A 6,465-nucleotide genomic window follows, 5' to 3' on the forward strand; every position below is an offset into this window, starting at 1 on the left:
CACATACATATAATTCTGCATATAATTTTTATATATAATGCTGTGAAATTCAACAATATACTCATGCAATTATGTAATTGCAACATAAAATACAGATTTCAGCATCTTTACATGTGATTCTGAGCAGCAAATTGTTTTGCAAAAATATTGATTGCTTTCAAAAGGTTTCCCAAAAATGGTCTGCCAAATGTTGTATCAGCCAATGTTGATGTGTCAGGCTACTCATGCTCTGAAAGCACTACACTGTTTACACTTTTCAGGAAATCAACCTACCAAAGTAATTGAAAAAAGAACCTCTAAACCTAACACAATGCCTATGATGATGTTACAGGTGAGGGGGGCAGGCTTCATGGGGCATCTAACATGCTCTTTCTTTTCTGGGCAAGGTCAGCTCTCTGTAATGTGTTCACCTCCACGCCTTACTCATTACCCTCAATAGCAGTTGATGGATCTGCTGAAGTAGAAAAAACGGGGGGAGAGAGAGAGAAGCATCACTAACATTTATCTCCACTTGCTCCCACCCCAGCTTAAATCAACCCATCAGCCTGTTCCAGAACACTTAGTGCTGAGGCACATATCACCGGTTCCTGCCGTACCTTAGCTTCCTCTGTAAGCAGCCTAATCTGTCCAGCAGGACTGTATTGAATGTTGTATCAAGATCCCCAGGACATATATCACAGTGTGCACAAACACACTTTGGAGTGGGCATATACAATATTTAGACATTTCACCTTGCTGGCATTCTTGAACACCACTACACACTCACAGACACATACACACATGCACACACACTTTCCAAGGTACACAGTAAATTATTCAAGTGGCACAGCATTTGATTCAGCAGACCTCCCGTGCACTGAACCGAACCCTGAGCACCACGTAGAAATATATATATATATATATATATATATATATATACACACAAACTACCCCCACCCCCTCGCTTTTTTAGACATTTCATTATGTTATATGACTTTAAGCCCAGTGGCTGGAAAATGACAATTATTTTGCTCCAGCAGCTTGCTATTAAGAGACTCGCAGAATACGTCGAGTGGCGTGTGAAGGAGCCGCAGTGGTGCCCACAGTGAGAATTGCTCACAGAAACACACACGGGTCTCTATCTGTCACACACACATACATACACACAAACGCAGAGCGACGCAACAAGCGTGCTGGACTATGGCCGGGGCATGTGACGAATGGCCCTTTGGAGGGAGTTCAGAAAAATATCAGTCAGAGCAAACTAATGCCTTTTAAATGCACCCAGCTACCTTTAGCAGGCCAGCTTAGTGAATTAAAGGAATATCTAATGACAGTTTGTTTGGCCCTCTCATAAATTCCACATAAATATATATGAGGAAGAGAGAAACATACAACAGGCTAATAGAAATGAATGAACTAGTCAACCATAAATTTGCTATGCGAGATACGCTTTTTCTGATTGGAAAGGGAATCCGCTATCTGCAATATTGATAATACTTTTCAAATTTCAACTGCTTTTGTTTGCATTCAAGGGCATCCGCTATCTGCAATATTGATAATACTTTTCAAATTTCAACTGCTTTTGTTTGCATTCTGGGCTGTCTGTTTAAACACACTGGGAATTATAATGAAGCCAAACATTATCTCTCAGCTGTTCAAGGCTGAACATATAACTTTACCGTAGAAATGATTCCCAGTCTTTGGCTGGGCTGTATCTTTTCCATTAAAGCCTGGCTATCAGCCGGTGACAGTGAAGCAGCCAGTCGGCACTGGTTTGTCCACATGTGCCGGCCAAGTGGCATGAAGGATCCCACTTTTGTTTCACTCAGCTATTTCATGCATGCCTATGTGTGTTAGTGTGTGAGAAAGGGACCAAGAGCAAGAGCAAACAAAAAACTGGTTAGTGGGGTCTTTTATTAACTTTGGAGGGTGTATGCACATTTTGATTTTCAGAGTATGGAACTGAACAGGAGGGAAGCAGTGGTGTAGTTATGGACCACAAATACCATCAATCTTTGGTAAATGGTGCACTATGCCAGCAGGGTCAGAGCCTCAGTGTGCATACAGCACAAGAAGACCACTAGGTCACTCAAGGGGTTCTGGTGCATGCTAGCACACTGTTTAACTTTTAGGAAAATTGTAAGATCTTAGGCTGGAACAACAATGTATAGTATATACAATGTATAGTAGGAGGCTAAATTGTTTATTTCCTTTGTATCTTTTTTGATAGTATGCATGCTACTGTTTGTAATTTTCTTATTTTTTCTTTTTTTTTTTATTACTGACGTTGTCTACTCACTTTAAAAAACTGCTTTAAAAGAACAGAATAAGGGGTTGGGGGTCATTGACAGGGGGTCCAAAGCAAAACTTTGTCAGGAGCCCCTGTCAGTGCATTCATTAAAAAAAAAAAAAAAATCACATAAATGACAGAGACAGCAGCAGGTTTATTAGGCTGCTGTCACTTTAAGACCAAAGGCACAGGTATAATGTACTATGTATGTTCACTTAATACATAGGCTGCGTTTAAGTAAAAACTCTCCAAGACTGACACTGCGCAACTTGCATACTTTGCGTACAGGGAGGACGATTTACATCCTGGATGAGTCTGCACAAAGTTATAGCCGGTCTTCATAAGAAAAAAAAAAGTCAAAAAAAGTCATAAAGTTATGTGATAAATGATTGAATACTGACCAAGTCGGTAAGTGTATGATGCCTGGCATTTCAAATCTTTTCAGATTTTACATGTTGTGTAGTGTATTCTTCTGGTTTCATCGTCCTTAAGTCCATGAGGTTTATGGTTAAATGACTGACATAAGGTCATTTAGCAGGCCAGCACATCAACGCATCAGTAATAGCCCACTCATAACTTTTTTTTTCTTTCAAGCTTTTACATGCCTTGAAATAGGCAGTTGCTAAAAAATTGGATTGATGAGGTCGTCTGAGACCTAGCCTACTTGTGTTTATAATCTTGCAAACTATTCAAACTCAAGCTTTTTAAATAAAGACCGAAAGGGTTGTTGAATTCTTAGCAGTCATAAATTTGAAGGCATGCAACTCTGGTGTAGTTAGTTTATAGCCTGACGTTCACTTTTTGCTTGCAATTATTGTATTTAGGCTTCAAAATTCATAGATTATCTTGATAAAGAAAAACTTTTGTTGGTTACAGAGCTATTTTCAGCTAGAATCCAAAAGCCAATGGAAAACTTTTGTTGGCTTTTCGTCAAGGGAACCAGGGTGATGCTAACGTCTGGGCATCATCCCTGCAGCACTAAATAAATTCTTAATTTAATCTCACATATTGATGTATTATATATAAATATGTACAGTACATAACTATATATAATTATTTTTTATATAAAAAGGTTTTACTCAAAGATGGCTTAAAAATACACACACCTAAAAACTAGTGCTACAGCTCATAATTAGTATGACTCCTGATGATTTTTCCTCTGCATTACATTAGTAAAACTAGCAGTCCACTCATCCCTAACAGCAAACTAATTTCATCACACATGAACGCATTCACACACTCCAAGCTCTTTCCTACTGTTCTGTCACTATGAAGTGCAGAGACCTTTCAGCTCGCTCTTCATCCTCCTAGTGAGAAATGAGTGGTTTCGCCTTCACTTCAAACATATCAAAGGCAGAGCTTTCCTACAGACATACAGCTGTTCTGGCAGTTACAGAATGAGAGAAAGCGAGAAAAAGAAAGGAAATGCCCACCATGGACACAGACACATCACCGTGGGCCTGTTAGATCAGTCTCCGCCACAAGCCACCTGGAGATTGGGTTATCGGCCACTGTCAGAGCCTAAGTGGATGCTGCGCAGCCCTGGGCGGTAGATGCAGCTTTTGTGCAGCCTGTATGTGCAGCTTTTAAGAGAGCATGAGAACTGTCCGTGCCTCGGCTGCTGGGCGAGTTGGGACGGCAGGCTTATAGCGAGGAGAAATCACAGTGCCAATATTGTGCCGAATGGCACGTTATGCATAACCACAATGCCAGTAGTATTATGAGGGCCCTTCACAGCATGAGAGTGGCATCGGCACCCAGCTTCCTCTTGTACGATGATATTTATTCAGGTAACGCTGATTCGGAAGGTGACCTTCCCCAGCTGTACGCAGTAAATGCATCCCAAATAATCACCTGAAAGTGACTCAATATTAAGAAAGTTAGAAAAGAAACCCAGATGGGAGGGTCTTAAGCAACTCTATCCACCGAACTGATTCATTACAGCATTTAATGCATGTAAACCCTTTATGAAAGCAAACAGAAAGTAAGTGATTACATTAGGCCGTTGACATGCTGCAGTCACACACCAAGTAAATGGCACAAACAAAACAAGTGTGATTGCAAAGGCTCTGTAGACTTTAGCCCTTCCTCACAATGTTCCAAAATGTACCGATAGGCCGATATTCCAGACATTCGGAAGCAGGCTTTGTTGAGGTTAAGGGTAAACACATGTGGCTCAAACTTTGGATATGTTTCAGTGCCGTCTTTTGATTCCAGCATCTTTATCCCAATCCTGGCAAACAGGAAGGAGTCTGTGTCCAGAAGAAGACAGCCAGGACTCTTTCTGTTTACCCATGACTCTCACAAGAGTCCTTCTGCTACCATCATCATCTCAAACAGCTGGGGCTTCATATAATATACCATAATACTAGTCTGTGTGTGTGCGTCTGTGCTCACGCATATTCAAAGTAGATTTGAAGGGTAAATTGCTTAATGATTTCTGGGAAAACTATAAATTGGGGTACCAAATAAGCACCATTACTACAATTTGATTACCAAGCAATTGAATTAGAGGGTAATCACCATTTCTATATATCATTATATTGAAACGCAATACAGGATTAGTTTATGCTGTTGGCTATGGGGAGAAGATATGAACATCTAAATAAAAGGTGGAAGTGTAAATCTACAGCTTTTAGCCACAAATCTTGTTTTTCCTGAAAACTGTCACACAGGGGAGAGAAGCTGAAAAGCTCAGTGTGAGGGCACTAGACTATTGAAACAATGCTTCATCAGACAAACACTGAATCTCTGTGATTGGTGCTTGCACCTGTGCAAGTGTCATCTAGGGTCCCCATCATGTAGAAGAGCATATTTGTAGATCCTAGGCTAGCTCATATACAGCACCCTGGGGGGTAAAAATATTAAAACAATTTTTTTTTAATATTTATAAAAATACTTCTGAGAAAACATATGTATCTTCAACTATACATTCTCTTTTGCACAATCAGACATTAAATGATTAGTCAGTTGTGTTTAATTCACTAAAAAGTACCGACTCATAAGAATCATTCGGATAGGAACTGCATTACAGTGGGAGCTCGGTATGTTTCTGATTCACTAAAAAGAACCGACTGATAAGATTCATTTGTTTGATAATCAGATTACACTGGTTGTGCTGTATGCTTTTGATTCATAAAAAATAAGGCACATCTACTGTACCCTTTAACATCAGTCTAAAACATTTGCACCTCATCTAGCCCTAAAGGGTGCATATTAGTAGGTGTGATATAGGTAAATACTACGCGATGATAGATAGATAGATAGATAGATAGATAGATAGATAAAAAATATATTAATATAAAAATAAACCGTATTACTACTTCACCACAGAAATAATGGTAACACTTTCTATGAAGCCCATATTTATAACACATTGTAAGGGTATTCTTAAGGCATTATAATGAATGCATAATGCATTATAAAAAGACCTTATAATATTATATATCATCTTATAAATAATCATAACAACAATTATAATACATTATAATGCTTACGCATTTGTGTTTATACGGTTTAAGATTATGATTATTTATAACACACAATGAACACCATATAAAATCTATTTTTACATTTATAATGGACTATATATCTTGACATTGTTTATTCAAGATCTGCACAGTATCTTACTACATCTTGTAAGTGGTTAGGTGTGGAGTGTTATTTGAGTGTTCCCTGTGAGGCTAATATTAATTTTGATGTGAGCTAGTTAATCATTTAAACTGAAAAAAATGCAATGTTTATATGTTAGGTTCCATTTTATTTTCATGGTCCCCCTAGTCTATAAGCAACTTTGCAACTACATGTCAGCTAACTCTCATTAGAGTATTAGTAGGCTTAGGTTAAGGTTAGGGTTGGTAGAATGTTGACGTACTTGCAAAGTTACTTATAGTCAGTTTGTCTGTTGGGGAACCGTCAAAATAATCAAACTGATATTACATTAAAAATAGTTCAAAGCAAATATGTCTTATTACACATTCATCTGATCTGATATCTGATCTTATGGCTGTTTGAGAAAAAAATATTATTATTATTATTATTATTATTACTACTACCATACTTATAAGTGGTCGTTGACCGCTTTAAGTAAAGTAGCATAAGAAAGATGGCACGATATGAGACTTAATACATTATAACTATGAGAAATATAATCCATTGTAAAAGTGGATGCAACGTGTTCATTGTGTTATAAA

General features: G+C 38.2%; 1 long non-coding RNA gene across 1 annotated transcript in view; it reads right to left on the reverse strand.

The window, feature by feature from the left end:
* Positions 1-374: 374 nt before the first annotated feature.
* The window catches only part of LOC107696616 (uncharacterized), a 7,204-nt gene continuing 1,113 nt past the window's right edge, over positions 375-6,465 (reverse strand). Inside the window, exons 4-5 of the long non-coding RNA XR_001635099.1 lie at positions 3,513-5,120; positions 375-454 (exon numbers count right to left, since the gene is read on the reverse strand). This is a non-coding gene — a long non-coding RNA (uncharacterized LOC107696616). The remainder of the gene's footprint in view (positions 455-3,512; positions 5,121-6,465) is intronic.

The sequence above is a fragment of the Sinocyclocheilus anshuiensis genome, unplaced genomic scaffold (genome assembly GCF_001515605.1).
Source record: "Sinocyclocheilus anshuiensis isolate Anshui unplaced genomic scaffold, SAMN03320099.WGS_v1.1 scaffold502, whole genome shotgun sequence".
Classification (NCBI taxonomy): Eukaryota; Metazoa; Chordata; class Actinopteri; order Cypriniformes; family Cyprinidae; genus Sinocyclocheilus; species Sinocyclocheilus anshuiensis.